The following is a 24,516-nucleotide window of genomic DNA, read 5'->3' on the forward strand; positions in this document are numbered from 1 at the left end:
ATGTTAAAGGGACACTCCACTTTTTTTGAAAATATGCTAATTTTCCAGCTCGCCTAGAGTTAAACATTAGATTTTTTGAAATCCATTCAGCCGATATCTGGGTCTGGCGGTACCACATTTAGCATAGCTTACTAGCATAATCCATTGAATCTGATTAGACCATTAGCATCTCACAAAAAAAATTACCAAAGAGTTTCTGTATTTTTCCTATTTAACCTGATAAGGAACACTGTGCCGTACACGGCACACCCCCTCCCTTGCACGTGAGGCTGCATTACGTCATTGTAACTTTGAAGCATTAAATCTTCAAAATAAACGGTCATGCGGCACATCGTTGTAAAGCTTAGACTTTCGGGATTCCATTAAGCACACACAGAAAGCATAATATGAATTTTAGCAGTCATAAAACTGTAATCTAGTTGTTAGTTACCTGAACCGGGCGGCGCCGATTTAGGATATTTACTTACCTTCAAAATCTTTCCTTTATCCGCTTCGGTGAAATTGTCCAAAACAAATTGTTCATAAATCCCCAAAATTCCAAGGAAATGGAATATCCAAGCCTTTTAATCCAAAACGATTTGTTCATCTCACAATCTTGACGTTTCTGACCGAATTACGATATAAATAGTGTATACAATAAGTTCACTAACAGACATTCGTTCGAATCTCACTTTTCATTCATGATTTATAATGAATATATTCGGATGTCATGTTTATTGTGCAACGTCTGAGGAACAAATGCGCCCCCTTGTGGAATTTCAGCCGTTCCATAAGAGGCTACAAGTTGACTCTTCTGTAGTTACATCGTGTACTAAGACCGACGGAAAATCAAAAGTTGCGATTTTTTAGGCAGATATGGCTAGGAACTATACTCTCATTCTGGCGTTTTAATCAAGGACTTTGCTTCTGTAACATGGCTGCAGGAGATGCAATGATATTACGCAGGAGCCGAAAATAGTCCCCTGCTATTGAAAGTAACCAAGGGGACTATTTCCGAGCAGTGCGTAATATCACTACACCTGCTGCAGCATTACAGCAGCAAAGTCCTTGATTATTACGCCAGAATGAGAGTATAGTTCCTGCCCATATCTGCCTAGAAAATCGCAACTTTTGATTTTCCATCGCTCTTAGTACACGATGTAACTAAAGAAGAGTCAAGTTTTAAATAGGAAAAATACAGAAACTCTTTGGTTATTTTTTAGCACGATGCTAATGCTCTAATCAGATTCAATGGATTATGCTAAGCTATGCTAAAAGTGGTACCTCCAGACCCGGAGATCGGCTGAATGGATTCCAAAACGGTAAAAATCAAATGTTTAACTTTAGGGAGTTGGAAAAGGAGTGTCTCTTTAAATGGATACTTCAGCCAAATATCAAAATTACCCCAAGATTTACTCCTCCTTAAGCAATCCGATATACACAAGTTCATCTTTCAGAAAAACACCTTTTGGGCCCTATTTTAAGGATCTGAAACGCAAGTGCGAAGCGCAAAGCGCAAGTGACTTTGTGGGCGGATCTTGGGCGCTGTCATCCAACATTTCCTTTAAACGCAAGTGCGCAAGTTCCATGGCGAGTTGCTATTATTATGACGGATTTACCAGGCGCACGCCAGGAGCGGTTCACAGCCGTCGGTTAAACAGGCGTGGGAGGAAATAGCCGCAATTGTCTCATCAGCTGGCATCCCCAGGACGTTGTGCCGCAAGCACTACAATGATGTCAGGAGACGGGGGAATCATAAACTTGCCAGCATAAATCGGCCACGCCGTGTAACGGGAGGTGGATCTGCCTCTACACAGAAGCCAGCAGAGGACATCGCTGCGTCCACCCTCACCGCTGAAAGCCAAGAAACGCAAGTAGTCCAACCCCAAAGTACACTTAGAAATCAAGTTCACATACATTAAGGTTTCTTATGAAAACATTTTAATTATTATTTACATAAAATAAACGTAATACAGCCACACAACAAACTTATGAAAATATTTTAAACGTTATTTGCGTGATAATAATTTAACGCAGCCACACAAAATAAATAAAAACTATCACCACAATGCTCACCACAATGATTTCCCTTATCTCATGTGTTAATATTTTTTATTGTAACAATTTATGATCTGCAAAAATAACTGTTGCATCTGTGTAGATTAGATAAGCAAAGTGTGTGCGCGTTGTGCACGCTATACATTATGCATGCACCCTTAAAATAGCATAATGAACAACGCGCCACTGACTTTAGACTAGTTTTTTCTGGTCAGTGGCGCAATTGTTTTTTGAAACTGCAAAATAGCATCAGGGATGGTTTGCGCCGGAACACGCTTCCTATTTTGCGCTGAACTGCCCAGGAAGGGCAAGTTCATTCCCTAGTTTGCCGAAGTGCGTCTGTGGAGGGAAAAACCCGCTGTGCGCCGGTGCAAAATACGAATGATACATGCGTCACTGACAAAGTCAATTGCGCTGACTGCAAGATGGGGCCCTTTGAGGTTTTTTTTATGAAAAGAATTAAGAATTCACAAAAGTAATCCAAAAGTCAAGCAAGTCAAAACTTGGTGTCATTACCAGAAGCTAGTTATTATAGTTTATAAAGGTTTATTAACCCATTGGAGCCATGTGGATTACTTTTGTGAAGGATGGATGCACTTTTTGGGAGTTTAAATTCAAAAGTTGTTTGCTGATCCCTGTTTTCTATCGTTATAAAGCCATGAATAGCAAGGAAATTTACTAAAATAACTCCAAAATAATGGACATACAGTTTGTATCTTGGATGGCTTGAGGGTGAATAAATCATGGGGTAATTTTAATATTTGGCTGGAGTATGGATTTAATGAATGGAACATTACTGTAAAGTGTCACACATGTGGTCTATACCATAGCTGCTGTAACATCATTCTAGCATTAAACCATATCAAAATCAGGTCAACCACATGTACCCATGAGATGTGTGGCACACAGAGGGATGTAAACATGTACCTACAGGTATGTGCAGAAGGGATTGTGAAAGTATGAGCTTGTACCTATGTGTTCACAGATCGAGTGAGTAAGTGTGAGAAAGAGAGCTGCTGGCCCATGGGGAAAACCCAGTACACATCCGCCAGTGAGATGGGAAGTGCGCTTCTTCAGACTGTGATGCCTGTGGAGAGTATTTTAATAGGATATCTTGTTAACTTCCTTTGAAAACTGTTAAGGCAACTCCTCTAAAAGGCTTGTTTTTAAATATTCTGTAATGAGATGATTTTTGATAGCCACATACGGTGTGTACACACACACACACACACACACACACACACACACGCACACACACACACACGGGGACAGAGACTTTTTCTTTAAAATGCTTGCTGGACTGGTGGGCAAACAATAAAGAGCTAAATTAAGGTAATGAGAGACATAAGAGCACTCAGCTCACACTTTGTGACAGTAATGGAAACCATTTTAAACAGAAATACAGAGTAAGCGAGAAAGAGAGAGAGAGAAAGAGAGAGAGAGAGAGAAAAGAGGTAAAGATAAGGATCTCAGCCACAGCATGCAATGATGTGCGATGATGAAAACTCCCAAATGCATCACTGGCATCAGCTGTAGTCTACTTCAGCCAATCTATGGCTAAAAATTCTTGAAAAACTGTCAGCACTCTGTTGGAGGGAGTAAAAGGCTCGTTGTTATTTTAGTTGAGCTTCTTTAAGGTCTGTCTCGTGCCATTTTGATGTCAGACAAACCAGAGAAGTTCTGTGGAGTCTTTTGTCTGTAGTTAATATTTTCCAAACTGTAGGGGTGTCCTCGACCAAGGATTTACATATTCGAATCAGAATTGTCGAATCTTTCCATAGTCGACCGATAGTCGAATCATCTATGTTTGTGTGCATGGGTTGGAAGGGGGCCAGACCAAGTACAAATTGGTAACTTTTATTTTCTTTCACAAGAAGCACACATAAACAACTTTCTGATAAAGTGACCAAAACTGTCTTTCAAGTAATAAACGAAGACAAAACTGACGATGCATTTATATATTTTTTTAAGGTAAAATGTAAGGCAACATTTGTTTAATTATTCCTCATAACATTTTAAAGCCACGATCTACAGAACATCACACAAAAATACATTTTGATAACTAAACCTAAAAAATAACAAAGGTGATTCTGCCTTGGAAACTCCGGCTACAATTCAGTGTTTTTATTTAATTTGGAGATAGCGTGTCAAAGCAGTCATGACCAAAAAACCCCGACAAATGAGAAATGACAAATAATTTGTGATTGTGACTGTAAATGATAAAAACTAATCTTTATTTACAATTCATTAAACGTTAATTTATAACAAGAAAAACACTGAAATTAATGATTATATAGACACTACGCGTTATTATTTAGCACAGAAATACCTGCTTGCTTGCTTTGACTTTGATCATCTCTGTATTAACTTTAGATACAGAAAGACCGGATGATATTATTTATTTTAGGAATCTCTTTGCTATCATTTGAAAATGAACACCGCCCGACCATAATATTAAATCACAAGAAAGGCATTCGTGTCAGGCAGAAATAGGTTTGGTGCAGATAGTTTCCGATTTATCACTTAAATTAAAAAAATGGCTTACCTGTTTTGTACTTTAACTTTTGACAAGATAACACATCTGTTTTAAATACATTTTAAAAACTTATACTCGTCGAAAAACATCCGTTTTTTAATGTTTAGTTTGATGAACTCCTAAATATGAGACGCAGAGCACCTAGCCCGTTCGGCTAAATTACATGCGCAAGCATGGCCAGCACGCAATAGCGCAACATCGATACAACGAAAAGCTATTCAAAATTTACATACTTAAATTAGATCAGAATTTACATTTATAATAAATACAATTTTTTAATAAAATAAGGTCAGAAGTAACAAAGTGCAGAACAAATATGCAAAATGCATCAAGTGCACGGAAACAAAACACAAGCCAAATAGTTAAATCAGATAACCCAAAGTGATTTATAAATAAAATAAAATATAGAAATTATTAAAAGAATGAAAGGCATAATATAATTTGCCAGCTTTGTCTTCTAAATGTAGAAACAAAGAGGCAATGGTTTATTAACACAGAAACCTTATGCACGTGTATCCCGGACACAGGGGTTGTTGGATTTATAAACGCATTTTAAAAATATTTATTGAATGCTGCTACTTCACATATTATTTGCAGCATTATCGTAATATGCAGTATATTAATATATTGTGAGAAAGCTGTTATATGTGAAATCAGATAATGTGTGCACCCATATACAGCCAAAATTGAATGATCCTGATTTCATAACACATCTGCGACGATTCGACTGTGAGATTGGTAGTCGAATCAGGCTTCTCCTATCGATGCATCGAATCTTCGACTATTCGGGGTCACCCCTACCAAACTGCAAAAATAATTTGATGTGTTTTAAACCAAACACATCAACGTTTTTCCTATTTAAGACAAGTAGTTATACGAGCAAGTTTGGTGGTACAAAATAAAACGTAGCGCTTTTCTAAGCGGATTTAAAAGAGGAACTATATTGTATGGCGGAACAGCACTTTTGGGAGTACTTCAACTCGCCTGAAAAATCCGCTCCCCTTCTCCCTCTCATAATGGGAGAGGGAGGGTGTTACTGCGCCGAGTCGAAGTACTCCCAAAAGTGCTATTCCGCCATAAAATATAGTTCCTCTTTTTAATCCGCTTAGAAAAGCGCTACGTTTTTTGTACCACCAAACTTGCTCATATAACTACTCGTCTTAAATAGGAAAAACGTTGATGTGTTTGGTCACTTCTAACTTTATCTCTGTCTGGTACCATTGAATGAATGGGGCTAAGCTAAATGCTATCGAAGTGTTGCAGCCCGCCCCAGCGCTTACGTGCACGCACTTAGATGATAGAGGCATGTATCAACTCTTCTTAGTTAAGGTAATAACATAGTTTAATATTGAAAATGAGTAGACTATTCCTTTAAGTAAGGCAGCGGGCCAAACACACGCAAAATAAGCTGTTTTTGTTCAAATCAACCTGTTGTTATGTACTGTGTATGTGCAAAAGTAACAAGCAGTACAAAATCTGGACAATTTATGTACACATTTTTCTGAAAACAGATTGTCCTTTGGTGGTTTATCTCCAGGGATCACACATCTGGGGCCGCCACAGATACAAGCTCCAGCCAATGACAGAACAGGAAAAAGCCAAAAAGGAACCAGATCAAACACTTAGCCGAATCAAAGACCAAATACTGACACATCCACACGGTGAGTCGAATAAGAGCTAATCAGGCTACAGTAAAAGAAAAAGATACATAGCAGTGGATTCTCACATTTACGATTGTATTTTAGTGGATAGAAATTACTTGCTTAAAGTTCAAACTGAGGTAAAAATGTACAACCCCAAAACAGAAAAAGTTGGGACACTGTAGAAATTGTGAGTAAAAAAGGAATGGAATAATTTACAAATCTCATAAGCTTATATTTTATTCACAGTAGAATATAGATAACATATCAAATGTTGAAAGTAAGATATTTTGAAATGTCATGCCAAATATTGGCACATTTTGGATCTCAAGAGAGCTACACATTCCAAAAAAAGTTGGGACAGGTAGCAATAAAAGGCCAGAAAATTTTAATGTACATATAAGGAACAGTTGAAAGACCAATTTGCAACTTATTAGGTCAATTGGCAACATGATTGGGTATAAAAAGAGCCTCTCAGAATGGCAGTGTCTCTCAGAGGTCAAGATGGGCAGAGAATCACCAATTCCCCCAATGCTGCAGCGAAAAATAGTTTTCTGAGCTTCTCAGAGAAAAAATGCAATGAGATTGAAGTTATCATCATCTACAGTGCATAATATCATTCAAAGATTCAGAGAATCTGGAACAATCTCTGTGCGTAAGGGTCAAGACCGGAAAACCATACCGGATGCCTGTGATCTTCGGGCTCTTAGATGGCACTGCATCACATACAGGAATGCTACTGTAATGGAAATCACAACATGGGCTCTGGAATACTTCCAGAACACATTGTCAGTGAACACAATCCACCGTGTCATTCGCTGTTGCCAGCTAAAACTCTGTAGGTCAAAAAAGAAGCCATATCTAAGCATGACCCAGAAGCGCAGGTGTTTTCCCTGGGCAAGGCTCATTTAAAATGGACTTTGGCAAAGTGGAAAACTGTTCTGTGGTCCAATGAATCAAAATTTGAAGTTCTTTTTGAAAAACTGGGATGCCATTTCATCCGGACTAAAGAGGACAATGACAACCCAAGTTGTTATTAGCGCTCTTTTCAGAAGCCTGCATCTCTGATGGTTTGGGGTTGCATGAGTGCGTGTGGCATGGTCAGCTTACACATCTGGAAAGGCACCATCAATGCTGAAAGGTTTATCCAAGTTCTAGATACATATGATCCCATTCAGACGTCGTCTCTTTCAGGGAAGACCTTGCATTTTCCAACATGACAATGCCAGACCACATAGTGCATCAATTACAACATCAAGACTGCATAGAAGAAGGATCTGAGTACTGAAATGGCCAGCCTGCAGTCCAGATCTTTCACCCAAAGAAAAGATTTGGTGCATCATAAAGCGAAAGATGCGACAAAGAAGACCTAAGACAGTTGAGCAACTAGAAGTCTGTATTAGACAAGAATAGGACAACATTCCCATTCCTAAACATTGGTCCTCCTCCAGCTGTTCCTTTATATGCACATTTAACTTTTCTGGCCTCTTATTGCTACCTGTCCCAACTTTTTTTGGAATGTGTAGCTCTCATGAAATCCAAAATGAGCCAATATTTGGCATGACATTTCAAAATATCTTACTTTCAACATTTGATATGTTATCTATATACTACTGTGAATAAAATATAAGTTTATGAGATTTGTAAATTATTCCATTCCTTTTTTACTCACAATTTCTACAGTGTCCCAACTTTTTCTGTTTTGGGGTTGTATGTTGTTCACTTCAGAAGCAGCATTTTTTTCTTTATTTTCGTGTACAGCAAGCTGCATTCTATTATGCTGAATATATTTGATTTAGGTTGATAATTTTATTTTTTAGCAATTTCAGTGTAGTTGGCATATCGGTTTTCAGAGTACGGTTTGTTCAGAAGAAGCCAAGTAAATAATACCACCAATGCACAAGCAAAGGATGACTTTTACACCTGGTACATCACATTCTCTGAAATCTGGTTTCGAACTCACTGACAAGAAACAGAGAGGCAATATTCTCTACAAAAAAGTTTGTTATGATAACCAACCATGAGTTATGGTACAGTGATGGTAATTTATTACCATGGCACTGAATGCTTTTTCAAGCAAGGTGATTTATATGAACATTTATGCATTTGGCAGACGCTTTTATCCAGAGAGACATATATATTAATATATACTTGTATACATTTTTTATTAGTAGGGGAGAACCGGGGCAAAAGTAATGTGGGACGAAAGTAACAAAGCGATTTTCTCCGAGCCCTGATAACATTTGCATCCCAAACTATGACAGCATCTTTAACACACAAACCCTTGACAGACCTGACAAATATTGCGTTATTTACTCACCGTTTTCTGCGTGTAGATCCAGAAAGGTGTTTTCAACCGATAAGTAAATTCCTAAAGCGGTAATTTTTTTCTTATAACGCATTTTGTTTCTGGTTTCATGTGTTAAAGTACTGATCAGTCTACAGGTTATTTAGTGCTCTAACACGGTTTTTCAAAATAAAAGTTAATCGGGTTTAAATGTGAGGAGATCCTGTCAAGTCAAAGGTAGTACTTGTCACTTTTGTCCCGCTGCTAATAGTGTTGTTTATGTTGAAAATTTATATTATTCTAATTTGATTTAATTTCATTTTCATAATGTTCAAACTGTTGAATTTTTTTTTTTATTCTCAACAATTTAAGTTTGTACTGTTGGTTGCTTTTGAAACATTGGATAAAACTGAAAGTAACAATTCACTACTTATGTTTAAAGTGAAATTATACTGAAGTCGTTTTATATTTTTACCAAATTCCACCTGGTATTGATAGAACACACTTGTGAGTTATTGACCACAGCAAAAATATATCTCTGTCTATAACATTATCTTTTAAAATTACGTTTTTCTGAAAAATTGTACTTTCGCCCCTGCTCTGCCCTATACAGTATGTGTTCTTTTGCACTTCTATTAAGCTATGCAGGATCACATTTAAAGATACCATGGTACTAATGTCCAAAAAACATGATAATACCACAATACTTCCTTGTAGCTTTTTGGTGTATGCTAGTGCATGCTTGATACTAATACAGTTTGTGTGGCGCAAAGGCCATGGGTTAAATCCCTAGACATTACACATAAGTCCGTTTATTTGCTTTGGATAAAAGTGTCACAAATGCAAATGTATCCAGAATAAGCTCTCTGATAATAAGAAATGAAAGGAATATGCTGGGTAGAGTGTGTTTGTGAGAGAGAGAGATAGAGATAGAGAGAGAGAGAGAGAGAGAGAGAGAGAGAGATAGAAAGAATGTACTATATACTATAAGTGCCTTTGTTCGTCAAGGGCAAGTGTGCACTCACAAAACAAGTAGCTTCATCAGAAATCTTTCATACTCTCTTATTAGCATATACAGACACAAAAACTTAACACATGCAACACCACCTCCTCACTTAAACCCATGACCCTGTGCTCTGTTATCCCCCTGTGACCTCACACCTCTCTTTCTCTATCTCTCTGGAGTAGACAGCTTGGGTTCAGATCGCTTGAACATAAGTCTCTTTTAATGCTTTTTTTACATCATAGGAGAGTCAAAGCGTTATTGGTTGGAATAAGGCAAGGTTATTGCAGGAATGACATGAATTTTACATTTCTTCTGTACGTTTCCCCCCTCATCTCTCACTCCCTGTCTTTTCGTGCTGCTCCCTCCCCTTTCTGTTTCTAAGGCAACCAGGGTGATGATGACATCATATACATATGTCAGCCTAGGGAGAGAGGCTGAAAGAGATAGATGTGCTGAGGTGTGAGAGAAAATGAGACAGGTTAGGCAGAAAAGACAAAAAGCAACACAAAGGCCACATTTACACTGCATGTTTTTAAAGCGACTCGAATATGATGTTTGATATGGCACAAATTGGACATGACCCACAAACGTGTAAGTAGGAAAAAAGGGCATAGATTCAGATATTTTCAGATCGCTTTCAGGTTTTATTCAGATGTGGAAATAAATTTGATATGAATCAAATTCATATGCATTCGCATCTGCAATGGAAGTGGACAGATAGGATATTTCTGTATGTCATTAAAAAAGCGATGTTGACGGATGACGTCCCAAGGCTCTATTTAGCAGTGCAATTACGGGCGACGGCTCCACTTTGTGGAGTAATGCTGAACTTTCTGTCTTGTTACAGAAATTAAGCGGTAGTTAAATATTGTATAATAATTTTGTCTGTGTCCATTGCATATCATGACGTTTCTCTGTGGTTTAAAGAGCACCTAATGTCCAATTCCCGTTTTTACATTTCCTTTGGTGTGTAAGTGTGTATTAGGACATGTTAACAATATGCAAAAGGTACAAACCCCAAAGTAAACGATGACGCGAGTTATCCTCTCCAACGTAAATCTCTTTTCTTGGATTACAACAAACACAAGGATTATTGGTAACAGTTTACTTACTGGGATTGGTGATGTAGATAAGACCGACACTATCATAATTCCTCCCACTTGGACTCACAGTAGGGTTGTTGCGGTGACAGAATTTTCCCACCGGTTAATTAGCGCGTGACAAACCCGGTGTTACCGGTTTCACCGGGTGGGAGGGGCTTATAAATGGACAGAAGTGCGCATTTTACTTTCACTTTTGAATTAGATGCAACTGTTGTTTAAATCCAGCGCTTGCGTACGCTGCGTTAAATCGCGTATGAATTTGCGTGTAAATGCGAGTGCAACTGCTGGTTTAAGTGCTTGAGTCAATGTGCGCAGGTACTTCTGACAGAAACCCACCAGTCCCAAGCAGAGCAACCGGCTATTTCTCCATAAAGCGCTGCTTGAATTATGGGTTTATTATTATTCTTAATGAAAAACACAACAACAAAACGATCTCGCCTACATTAAACATCATATATGCATCTTATAACAAAAACGAGTAAGCACGCGGCTTCTGCCATCGTCTGCTCGCCGCAGTCTGAGGAATTAATGAAATCTGACACCCGCAGCCGCTGCTCTGTGATGACGCGCGTTCAGCTCCGCTAGATTCAGACAGCAGACACATACAGTTGTAAGTATTTGCTCTCTCTAACGAAACTAAATGATTTAATTACAAGAAAATATCAAAACGACGGTGAAAGACGGTGTCGCGGTGGGCAAGTGATCTAACGGTGAGAGGCTGAAGCACCGGTAATCACCGTTTCACCGACTATCGCAACAAGCCTAACTCACAGCCTGTTAGTTAACTCCTGTTAGCATTGCATTTTGACCAAAACTTTCAAACATGGTAAGGAGCGTCATTTCTGGCTGATGTCAGAGGTTTTCAGGCCAATCCCAATGTACAGTTTAGCTGAAACAGAGCTTTTCAAATCCATGCCTTTCAGGAAGAGAGTGAAATCTGGAGCTACAAAAATGCGAGTATATGGAAAATAATGTGTTTTTTAACCATAAACTATGCGAACACATGGTATTATACCAAATACACAAAATATTGTTGTTTTTTTGCAATGAAATAGGTGCTCTTAAAGCAGGTGCTCTTAAAGCTCAGTGTGTCTACTTTGAATTGTTTTTCCATGTGTTTAGTGTAAATGCAGATATTGGATAAAAGTCGCTTTTAAAGGATGATGTATAAGTGGGTCGTAAAAAAATTTGATATAATCAACAAATCAAAATTGGGCATCAAGATCTCCAGTGTAAATAAAAAAACAAAACAAAAAAACTTGCCCCGAATTTGCTCGATGGAATTGAGGTCCAGGCTTTGAGGGGCCCAGTAAGGAAAATTACCTAAATATTCTTATGATGGCCTCCCTATTTACAAAGTGTTCATTACGCTCTGTAAATTATAGAATAGAGCCATCATGAGGAGATTTTCTTACTGGCCCACATGATGTCAAATCAACATATATTTTTATGTAGCTTTAACTTTAAACTTGTTTTTATAAGTTATGTCAACTTATCACCAGTCAAAACTTAAAATAGTAAGTTGAATTGACTTGCAAACCAACGTCATGCTGCATTTTTATTACAGTGTGGACCTCAACCCAATTGAGCAAATTTGGGGCGAATTGGAAAATGAACTGCACACTAGAGGTCTTCTCGGGTCCAAAGAAATGTACCCGCCCCGAAATGACGGTCGGGCTCTACTATCAAGGCATGGACTCCACTAAACACATTGCACCAAACACATGTTTCAAACAGATCAACTACACTTTTCCTCAAAGTTGATTTACTGTAATTACTGTGAACTTTTAGAAACCATAAAGATTATATGTTTAAGTACAGTAAACAACAAACTTGAGACCAACCATTTCTTTGAAGTCTTATGTGGTAAAAACCTTTTAACCTCCCCTTAGTCATAACCCTTCGTTATATATAACCATATATTTCAAAAAGGAAAATGCAAATTCCCACAGTCAGCACAGATGCTCTTTGTACCTTTCAAAATCACTTTGCACTTCAGTGATTTCTACACCCAAACTCACATTTCTAGCCTCCCATTCTCCATCTGCCTGGAGACCTAAGGTATGAGTGCCCTTTCACAGAAAAAGCACATGAATATTCAAACCAGCATTACACGTAATTGAATATTCAACATCAGAGAGATTACTCCAAGAGAGAATCTAGGAGCGCTTCTTGCTGAAAGGACCACTTTGTGTGTCCCAGAAGGTGCTCTTGGTTGGGTTAGAACTAATATCTGATTAATCAGAATCCAAGGCACTACTTCCAGTTCAAAAATATATAAAAAGCCTTTATTCAAAACATGGCTTACTTGAACAACATTAAAAATGATGACTAAAACACTGCACACTGATGCATTTCGGCCATCAAGCCTTCCTCAGAGTGTGTCAGGTACAAAATTAGTCACAGGTGAACATGTAATCAATTGCTCAGTAGGAATGGGAGAAACCAAAAATACCATTACAGGGGGAACAATAATGTCATAGATCATTACAAAGTATAGTCAATAATCACACATCATAATTATATACATTTTACAAATATGAAGTTAGATCCAATTCTTCATTCAAACCAGGAAAAATAGTAGCTTTTAGCTGAAAAATCCAGAAGGCTTCCCTTTGTAAAAGTCTTTGTAGTCGATCTCCCTTTCTGATAGATCCAGTCACAATTTCCAAACCAATAATTCTTAAGGTAGAAGGATTAGAGTCATGTGTAGATGCATAGTGTACTGCCTTTAAAAAAATTAAAGGTATTAGGCATGTTGAACCTGCTGCTTTCTTGGTAGTTATGGACGTGGAGGCCCTATATACTAACATCAACCATGACGAAGGTCTTCGAGCATTAAGATACTATTTAACATCTGAATTGAGGAATGAAAGTCCTCCTGCAGAATTTATCTTGGCATTGACTGAATGGACTTTGAAACATAATGTGTTTGTGTTTGAAGACAATTTTTTCCAACAGATTAAAGGGACTGCCATGGGAGCATGTTTTGCACCAAATTATGCCAACCTTTTTTTGGGACTCTGGGAGGAGGAGTTTGTATTCAACAGTATGAGTAATCCTTTTTTCACAAAAATTAAATTGTGGACCAGATATATTGATGACATCTGTATGATTTTTGAAGGAAATCAAACTGAATTACAAAGTTTCCATACATATTTGAATTCCACAAATACGTCTATTAAGTTGAGCCTTGAATATAATCAGAAAAGTATAAATTTCTTAGACATTACTATTTATAAAGATCAAGATGGATATCTACATACTTCCCTTTTCAGAAAGAATACAGATCGTAATACCATTCTTCATGCAAAGAGTTTTCACCCTAAACACCTGACCGAAAGCATTCCACTGGGTCAATTTCAGCGATTGAGACGGATTTGTGATCAGGATTCGGACTTTAATCGTCTGGCTATGGACATGAAATATCGGTTTAAACAGAGAGGTTATCAAAGAAAAGTGGTCGATCAGGCTTTAAATAAAGTGACACCGTTACAACAGGATGATCTACTCAGAAAGAAAAGTAAGAAGAACAGCTCCACTCGACCGTATTTTGTTATGGAATTCAGTACTGTCTCGCATAAGATTAAGCATATAATAAAGAGGAACTGGGGAATTATCCAAAGTGATCCAAGTTTGTTTGAGATCTTCCAGGAACCTCCAATAGTGAGCTACAAAAAAGCTCCTACAATCAAAGACAAAGTTGTGAGAAGTTACCTACCTTCTATTAAACGGACAACGTGGTTGGACAGAGGAATACAAGGGATGTTTAAGTGTGGACACTGCAATCACTGTGAGAATGTAATTCAAACAAAGTCATTTGCAGATTTGTGCACAAACAAAACTTACTTAATCAGATCTTTTATCAATTGTAAAAGTACACATGTAATTTATAGGCTTCAATGTCCTTGTAACTGTTTTTATGTGGGACAGACTAAACGTAGACTGCAAGATAGACTATGGGATCACAAAAATGCAATCCGCACAAAAAACAAAGATTACCCCATGGCAGTACACTATGCATCTACACATGACTCTAATCCTTCTACCTTAAGAATTATTGGTTTGGAAATTGTGACTGGATCTATCAGAAAGGGAGATCGACTACAAAGACTTTTACAAAGGGAAGCCTTCTGGATTTTTCAGCTAAAAGCTACTATTTTTCCTGGTTTGAATGAAGAATTGGATCTAACTTCATATTTGTAAAATGTATATAATTATGATGTGTGATTATTGACTATACTTTGTAATGATCTATGACATTATTGTTCCCCCTGTAATGGTATTTTTGGTTTCTCCCATTCCTACTGAGCAATTGATTACATGTTCACCTGTGACTAATTTTGTACCTGACACACTCTGAGGAAGGCTTGATGGCCGAAATGCATCAGTGTGCAGTGTTTTAGTCATCATTTTTAATGTTGTTCAAGTAAGCCATGTTTTGAATAAAGGCTTTTTATATATTTTTGAACTGGAAGTAGTGCCTTGGATTCTGATTAATCAGATATCAGAGAGATTACTGTTCAGTAATTCACTGAGAACATGATGTGGTCCTGAGCATAAGAGAGCACACAATCTGTTGAGAGAGATCACACACGCGCAAGTGCACACACCTCAAGTTTCCAACTGATTTACTGGCTTTGAAGTCGTTTAAGCACTGTTCCAGTCCTGCGCAAACACACACTGACTCACAGGCTTATACACTAACACATTCACACATCAAAAAAAAAAAAAAAGGTCACACTTTCTGTCACAAATGTGCACAAAACAAACAAATGCATGCTATCAAATGGGTAGGAGGACATTAATTGAGCGCTGAACTTGCCTGCAAGGTAAAACATGGTTATGTGATCTTTTAAAGGATTAGTCCATTTTCTTTAAAAAAATCCAGATAATTTACTCACCACCATGTCATCCAAAATGTTGATGTCTTTCTTTGTTCATTCGAGAAGAAATTATGTTTTTTGATTAAAACATTCCAGGATTTTTCTAATTTTAATTAGGGCTGGGCGGTATGAGCAAAAATTCATATCCCAGTATTTTTTTAGGAATGCCGGTATCCGATATATATCCGGTATTTCTTACAAAAAGGATAAAAATGTTACTTGAAAGTCAAAGCCTTTATAATCTTTGTGGCAGAAGTTGTTGTACCATAAAGTTGTAAACACTCCCTAATAAACTATCTATTCCACTTCAAATCAAAACAAAAATTATATACCATGCAGTACCATATAAAAAAATCATCTTTGTTAGAGCCTTTATCTTACACGAAATGACTGTATGCTCATGTCCTTGATGGGTGGTAAATGTTTGTCATACCAAAGTTGTTTAGCTGGGTTTGGTTAACTTTATATACAAACCAGTGAAGTTCTTAATCATCTGTTTTGTGCACATGGGCATTATCATGTAATATGATCTTTAATCTATAATATAATTATAGAAAAGTGTCCTGCCCATACTATTGAAATTATTATCCATAAAATTAGAAACACAAAATTCTCATTAATATACTGAACTGTCTGTAGCATTAAAGGAGCGGTGAATCAAATACTCAATTTTAACTTGATAATTTGTTATATAAGAGGTCATCATACTTAAATGAACATCCTGCAAGTTTCAGAACTGAAAACGTCCGTGCTACTGAAATATAACTGTTTTTGGCACCAAGCCAGTAAAACAAGCCAGTGTGGAATTCGGAAATCTATGACGTCAAAGTAGAATTGAAGCACCGCCCCATAGCCAAATACAAGGACCACTTTTGAAGTCCCGCCCACAGCTTCGCGTGACACACGTGTGTCTCAACAAGTAAATATGTCTTTAAAGATTGACAAATGTAACCAAAATGACTTTTAAATACATTTTTTTTCTGAGAGACTTTTATTTTGACGCGGTGATCTGTTATGATAGACTGGAAACGCATTTTCGTTGTGGAAGAACCGCGTGGGAACAACACAGAAGCTAAATACTTTAATTCGGAGGCTTGGAACATAACATTAAATGCCTGGAAAAAGTTTGCTTTTTAAGAAGTTCCAGCTCGTGTGGGGAGTGTTTGTTAACTTTGGTTACACGGATTTATTTGCAAAGAAGTCGATGCTGGATTTGCAGAGAGACTGTGATTAAAAGCACCACTTATATTGGATCTGACAACAATGACACAGCATTATACACAGTAAGACATTTTACTTTATTTAAGTTACTGCGTTTCACTATTGCTTTGTTAGAAGAGATCGCTTGATATGTCTGTTGTAACATCCGTGTCTAAACACGTATGTTTGACTGTTTTAATGTACTAAAAACATTAAACGATTAATAAAGATACACCACTTAACAACACGACTGTAATTCAACGGTAGAAATATTCAGTGTTATTTATAAAGAAGGATTTATCAGCCGCAGTTTAGATTCTGATGCCCGTTTACTGTGTTGTATACGGTAATTTAGGCGAGTTACGTTTGAAAGGTCAAACACTCAACAAAGCTTATTTTTTATCATATAACTGTGGTATTTAACATTACGTGAATGTAAAAGTAACCTCACAAGCACAATCGAATTATACAAAGTTATTGATAAGGATTTATTAGCCGCAGTTTAGATTCTGATGCGCGCTTACTGTGTTGTATACGGTAATTTAGTCACGTCGAGTTTTGTTTCTACTTTAATATACGTATTGTCATTTATGTGTATCATATTTAGCACCCAGAATCTTTTGTGGCTCAAACATATTTGTGTTCGGCTGCTATTTTTATCACATTAATGTTTTTAAAACATTTCCCCACATGTAATGACGGGGAATGAAGCCGTCCAATCATAGCAGTGGGTGTTTACGTCCAGGTCTTCAATGCGGCCCGCCCCTTCAAACGAACCATTTCTCCAGACAGCCACTAATCCATGTTACAAAATAGCCTATTACTTATTGTTTTTGATGTTTTTGAATGTAAAAACCACGCGGACATCAGAAGTAGACATCAGGCAACAGTATAAAACAATAAAATCGACGAATTCACCGCCCCTTTAAGATTTGTGTTCACAGAATTTACTAAAGTAGTCAAACCTCTTCATTAGAAGGGGGTGTCACAGTCCTTTTGTCCTTACAGTGTATTCCAGTCACAAAAATGGACAAAACTTAAAAACATATGATCCAAAATAATTAAGTTTATAGAACAGATGTGGTTCTGGAATCTGATTGGCTATGTGCAAACTGAAACTATAACGCGCACACATTCAGCACATTTAAAGTGTCTTTGTTTTATTCACACACATCCTCCCTTATTATTTCTTATTACACGGCTCTCTGGAATGCTTGATTCTGATTGGTCAGTTGAGACATTTGCAGGTTCGTTCTTTTCAAATAATAACCGCTCCAAAATAATAACGCATAGCCGGACTACTTGCACGAGTAAAATCGCTCCGCGCCAATAAAGATCAATAAAGATTACTGTCTGTTTGGCGCCATCTTGTGACAAACACTCGACAACCACGACAAGACACAGAGAGCTTACTGAGACTGAACTTGACAAAATAGAGCATGACAGCTACGAAGCCAACACACAAAAAAATACAGAATGGGCATTAAAACTTCTCAAAGACTGGTTAAAGAGAAAAAAATGGAGCAGACAAGTATGAAGCAGAGGATCTTAATAAGGTATTAAGATCATTTTATGCATCTGTGCAAAGTTTCGTGGAAGGATAAAAATGTTCATTTAAAACAAATATGCCAATAAAATGTTTCAAATTCATATTCATGTCCAGTTTTTTTTCTTATGTGGCAAGTAGCCGTGTAATAAGCGGGATAATGTAGAGGCAGCCGGTAGTTATTGGGAAATAAGCCCCAGTGTGATCAGGACCCGACGCGAAGCGGAGGGTCTTGTATCACACTGAAGGGGCTTATTTCCCAATAACTACCGGCTGCCTCTACATTATCCCTTACTTAATTATTTCTCATTAATTCACACTAATAGCTTCACTGAAGCAGCACAATCATTTGTTACTAATTCTAAAGTGACGTTTTAAAATTAAATAACGGAGACTTTGTGGCTGTTATGCTTTGAATCTGAGGAAAAATAAAATAAAACTCCTTGGGAGTTTCTGTTTAATCTACGCACTTGTCCCGTCGAACTAAAGTATAAACGCAGTATCACTTACCTGATACTGCTATAATAGTGATGAAAAAATAACTGCAATAACGTATTAGATAAATAGGTGTTGTGATGGAGCGTCAGACATGTTGCTGGGATGAAAGCACACATATGCAGCGGTAACTTAATTCCAATGATCTCTCTGTAAAAGCAGGTTGAGGAGACATTTTATTTTAGTCTTGAACTCAATTATTACAATCCTCCGAGTGCATGCAGCCGCTAGGGGTGGCACGGTCCATGAAAAAAATCCGAACCGTTCGGTTCGCTTGTCTCGGTTCGGAGCGCGTGTGTACCGCACGGTTCAACGGTCCATGGCATGCGCAATGTAGTCTACTGCCCTGTATGTGACCTCAGATAGCGTGTTTCCCTTTCGCGCGAAAGAAGAGGTGACTCGTTTGGAGTATAAGTACTGCGGGTTATGTTACGTGTAGAAATGGCAAGTGGGAGAGAAAAGGAAGTCTGCCCGCAGTTGGAGGATGCGCCAGCGTCGTATAAATTTGGTGTGTGGAAACATATTTTTATTTCATGTTACTTATGATGACAGCGGAAATAAAACAATAGATAGAACTGCAGTCTATGGGTTGAATATGCTCCAACAGCCACAGGAGATCGCCTTCTCTCCGACCATTTATCTAATCTGAGGTACTGACAACAATGTTTTACGTCTTTTCATATTCAGCGCTATTTTTAGCCTTTCATTGATAGAATTAAAGCGGCTGATTTCCGCGTAGTTTCATTTTGCTAGCGTGTGAAAGTTGCGCGATCTTATTTCAGAAATTGCCCCTCAAAGTAATCAGAAGTGGTCAAAAGTGGACAAAACAGACTTAAAGAGATTTTAATATTACAGGTGCAAAGGTTATGTTTCTCTCTCGTCCACATAAACTCTCAGTATTAAAGCAGCCTCTCAGTGATAAATCTAAGAGCTACACTGAAGTTGGCATTTTAATAAATGCAAGTTATCTTTGTGTGCTAAAAATGCACATAAAGTTTATGTAGATGGCAATACACATTCTCTTTTTTGCCAATTAAATGAAAAGCATGTTGAAATCATCAATGTCTTCCCTCTTGCTCTATCAAAATCTCATCTGGCTTTCCTCAGAGATGGTCCAATGTGCTTAAAGTCAAATTCAGTTTGTGCATGATTACATGATATAACTTTTTTTAATACTGTATCCTAAATTATGGATAATTAATACATTAATAAGATAATACATTTCTGGAGTGTTAAAAATTTAAAGAAAAAATAACAACAAGAACCGTACTGAACCGTGAACCGTGACCATAGAACCGTGATACGAACCGAACCGAGGGTTTTGTGAACCGTGCCACCCCTAGCAGCCGCAGTTTTTGAATGTCCGCATTCATGAGGCGCATCCAAGCGTCACAGAGTTTCTGCATGCTTCTCCATGTCGCGTACTTGCTGTGACGGGCGGGCTCGCGCAGAGCGCGTGTATGAGCGCTTGAGTTGCATTAAACCATATCGATATGAACGGTATTGGCTAATTCAGCATCGCGTCTGGAACCCATATCGATATATCCCCTTAATCCGGTATACCGCCCAGCCCTAATTTTAATGGACTTTAATGGACCCCAACACGTAACAGTTTTAATGCAGTTTAAAATTGCAGTTTCAAAGGACTCTAAACAATCCCAAACGAGGCATAAGGGTCTTATCTAGCGAAACGATTGTCATTTTTGACAAGATAAATAAAAAATATGCACTTTTAAACTAACCCATCTATCTCCGGTCCTGTAACGCGCCAGCGCGATCTCACGTAATTGCGTAATGCCGTGGAAAGGTCACGTGTTACATATATTAAATGCACATTTGCGGACCATTTTAAACAATAAACTGACACAAAGACATTAATTAGAATCATTCCACATACAACAACGTCTGAACGGTCCTCTTTCTCCACACGTGTAAACACTGGGGCGTAGTTACGCATACGTCATCCGTGACCTCTTGACGTGATGACGTATTGAGTGAGGTTTCACTGGCGCGTCACAGGACCAGAGATAGACGAGAAGTTGTGGTTTAAAAGGACATATTTTTTTTTCTTGTCACAAATGACAACCGTTTCGCTAGACTCGTTTGGGATCGTTACGTGTTGGGGTAAATTAAAGTCTATTTAAATGAGAAAAATCCTGGAATGTTTTCCTCCGAAAACTTAATTTCTTCTCGACTGAACAAAGAAAGACATTAACATTTTGGATGACATGGTGGTGAGTAAATGATCTGTATTTTTTTTAAGAAAATGGACTAATCCTTTAAATGCAATGGTGGTTCATGTCACACAAACCTTCCTAAACACACAAAGAGATGTACACAAACAAGCAAGAGATCATGCGCTCCAAGAGATCCTGTGTGCATCACGTGTTATGTCAAAATAATTGCCTGCTGTAGACGTGTCTAAAGGATTTATGATAAAAATCAGAGTTTATTGTTAAGGGAGTGTCTTGAGTATATTTTGTGAACGCACTTATTTTGACAAAACACGTGATGCACGCAGGATCTCTCAACGCGCAGAACACATAATTTGAAAAAAGGAACCACACACACATAACACTCCGAACACTTATTTTGCATTAGCGCCCCTCGGATGACCTGTCACGAGCTGCCACTGGTCCATATAGAGACGTGTTTAGCTGTATCTTATACAGTATGTAAACATTTTGTATTGTATCAGCATTTAGACCAGCATTTTGGAAACCTGAAACCCCTAATTTTAAACCGGGTCCCAGGGGGATCAATCTAAATATGACACCACCGTTTCGTGTGTACAACCAATCCTTATATTTTGTGAAATTATGATGTCATCACCCCATGTCTCAACCCTAGTCAGACACTGCTAAAGCTGCATTCAGACTAGCAGCGACTAGCAGTAGCAGAGCTACGCAATCTCATTTATTTCAATGGAAGATTGGCGACTTCCGGCGTCACGAGCAACAGTGACCATTGGCGACTGGATGAGGCTTGTCCAGTCACGTGACAAGGTTGAGAAATTTTTAACTTTATGCAAATAATGAGCGACTTTCGGGAGTGACTACCAATGAGAATGAAGCAGTGGAGTTCACGTCATCCGTTTCTCGTCAGGAGTCGACAGTACTCATTTGTAGGGCTGTAACGGTTTATCGTGCAAATGCGCGTTTTCACAATGAATGAATTGGAATGAATTACGGTGAAATGCCGCCACATCCAAAAGCCAGAGGGCGCTCTCGTGCAGAAACTCCAATTCTGCCACAGAAGAAGTAGCATTACAAACGCTATTCCATCAAATGTCTACAGGAATATTTATATCGCTGTTCTTCAGACTGTTTCAGGTATTTTCATGATAATAAAAAATATTTTGAATTACTTTGTTTAACGAATGTTGCTTTTTTAAATGCACGTTATAAAAAACTCTGACTCATAATGATTTTAGATTGATAAGGACTTCTTACTGACCAAAACGCCATAGTACATGCACAAGCTGTGCATGAAACACAGAATCACAGCCTTGCGATGCATAATCGATTTTAGACAGGTCTTTTTAATGGGACACGCGATATATCGTTACAGCACACTCATTTGTTTATGACAACTAGCTTAGAAACGCATCTTTTGGACAATAATAAGGTGTATGCATGCTTTTAATCTTGTTGTCTGTTTTTAGTGTATATCTGTGGCAGAATTGCAGCGCCACATAATAGTCTGGCATGAATACTACATCGATTTGAGTCGGTATCAGTGGTTTCGTGTTTTTGCAGATATTTCTTAAAACGAAAATGTGTTTAGACTTTTTTTTAAACGAGGAAAAAAGATTGGATAGGGAAAGCTCTGGCGTGGTGTAGATGTGACCTTAGTTGGTAGAGCATTGCGTTCAATTTCTACATGGAACACATCTACCGTATAGATATAAAATGTAAAACATGATCCCTGCATTGCTGTAAGTCGCTATGGATAGATGTGTCTGCCAAGTGCGTAAATGTAAAGACACGCAATATTTAAAACTGTGTGAAAAATACTTCCTAAATGACTTTCCCAAAAGCTATAAAGCATTCTCCATTATGCATAAATCATATTTAGTAAGCTAATGCTTCACCCACACACACACAGCTTGAGGATGCCCTTTGAAGGGGGGTAACGCATAATCCCACCCCCTCTCAAACACACAATACGCACACTTCTCTCAGGGGAGCTTTTCATAACAGCATCCTCCACTTTGTGTTCTTAAATATTCTGACCAAATAAATAGCAATGTGTCACGAAAGCATACTGTGGTAACCTTAAAATACAATGATATTATATAGGCTACTCAGTTACTTTACGATACCATCATGATACCATAGTTCCTTTTTACTTTTTTGTAAGAGATATTTGCTATTAACACAACCTTTCCTATATACACACAGTAACTGGAGAAGAAGAGAATATTGAAGTAGAAGCCAACAAAAAAGCAATCACCAACAATTAAATTCTTTTCCACTTTCTTTCCAACATTTATCCCTTCATCTGTAGTCATATCACCTTACTTCCACTGTATTGGTGATATCCCAGTATTAAAACTCTTCGGTGCTTGTTACACAGTAGAAGAGAACTTCAATAAATCCTGACCAAGCCTCAATCTAATAGTTGGGTATATCAAAATTTAAAACAGGTTTTATGTAATATGCTCAGCTGAAACAATGATCATCTGTGGAGGTGGGACCGTGTGTTAAGGAATATAGGGCAAGATCAGACAGACTTGTAGGGCGGCCCTTTCTCTCCCTCTTTTTGCATATTTTTTGTGTACGTGTGCTTGTGAGTTTGCATGTGTCTGCGCTTGCGTGTGTATGTCTGTTTCTATGGGATATGAGAGCATGTGTGGGTGGGATTTTAGTGGGTGTTCTGACTCAGCTGTGGAAAAATACGATTCTGCAGAAAATGAATCCGACCGCCCACCTGCCGCTTTTCACTAAACACTGTCATACACACTAGCGTACATATTTACTAAACATACATGAACACATAGATGTACAAGCTTGCATGCACAAGCGCACAATTCGTTCGCGTGATCGCCAACCACCTTTGCCTTGAAATCACTTGACATTGTACTTCTCTTTAACACTAGCTGTTATTTCTTGATCCTAAAACGCAATGCCTTTGGACTATGGAAGGCTATCCAGATAGGGTGATTTCAGACTTTCACTACACGCTTAACGCAGATGAAAGGACTCACAATTAGTACATCTATAGAGATGTCATGATTTTTAATAATTGAATAATGCTGTCAGTCATAATCATCTTGTTAACCTTATTTATTTATTTTTTGCTTTTTTGGAAAATAAATTATACTCAAAAAGACAAGGTTGAGGGGTGAACGAGAGTTTGTAACCCTTGTGGCTCTTAAAGCTAAAAGAAAAAAGCTATAGTCCTGTTTTTACGCACACGCAAGGGTCTGCTTGATACAAATTTTGTCATCAGAATAGTACAAGCGCGCTGTACAGTATGCGCAGCGCCCGATTTTTGTGACCACGCCTACTTTGTACACGTAGGTAAGCATGCGCGTATATGACAATGTAGTAAGTAGCCGAGAAGATGCATTGCATTTTGTCGCAATGCACATGTGTATGTACACGTACGATTCAAATTAAACTATGCTTTGCAAGGCTGTGCATTTGACCGTGCGCGTACATTCGTGTACACGTAAAAAACAGACTATACTCTAGGCTTAAAGGGGCCATGGCATGAAAATCTGACTCCATGTTTAAGTGCTAAAATTGGGTTCCCAGTGCTTCTATAAACCTAGA

General features: G+C 38.0%; 1 protein-coding gene across 2 annotated transcripts in view; it reads right to left on the reverse strand.

Annotated features, from left to right (window-relative positions):
* Positions 1–24,516, reverse strand: part of rgs7a (regulator of G protein signaling 7a) — an 89,098-nt gene that overhangs the window by 31,673 nt on the left and 32,909 nt on the right. The gene's annotated exons all lie outside the window — the stretch shown is intronic.

This window comes from Paramisgurnus dabryanus, chromosome 17 (assembly GCF_030506205.2).
Source record: "Paramisgurnus dabryanus chromosome 17, PD_genome_1.1, whole genome shotgun sequence".
NCBI lineage: Eukaryota > Metazoa > Chordata > Actinopteri > Cypriniformes > Cobitidae > Paramisgurnus > Paramisgurnus dabryanus.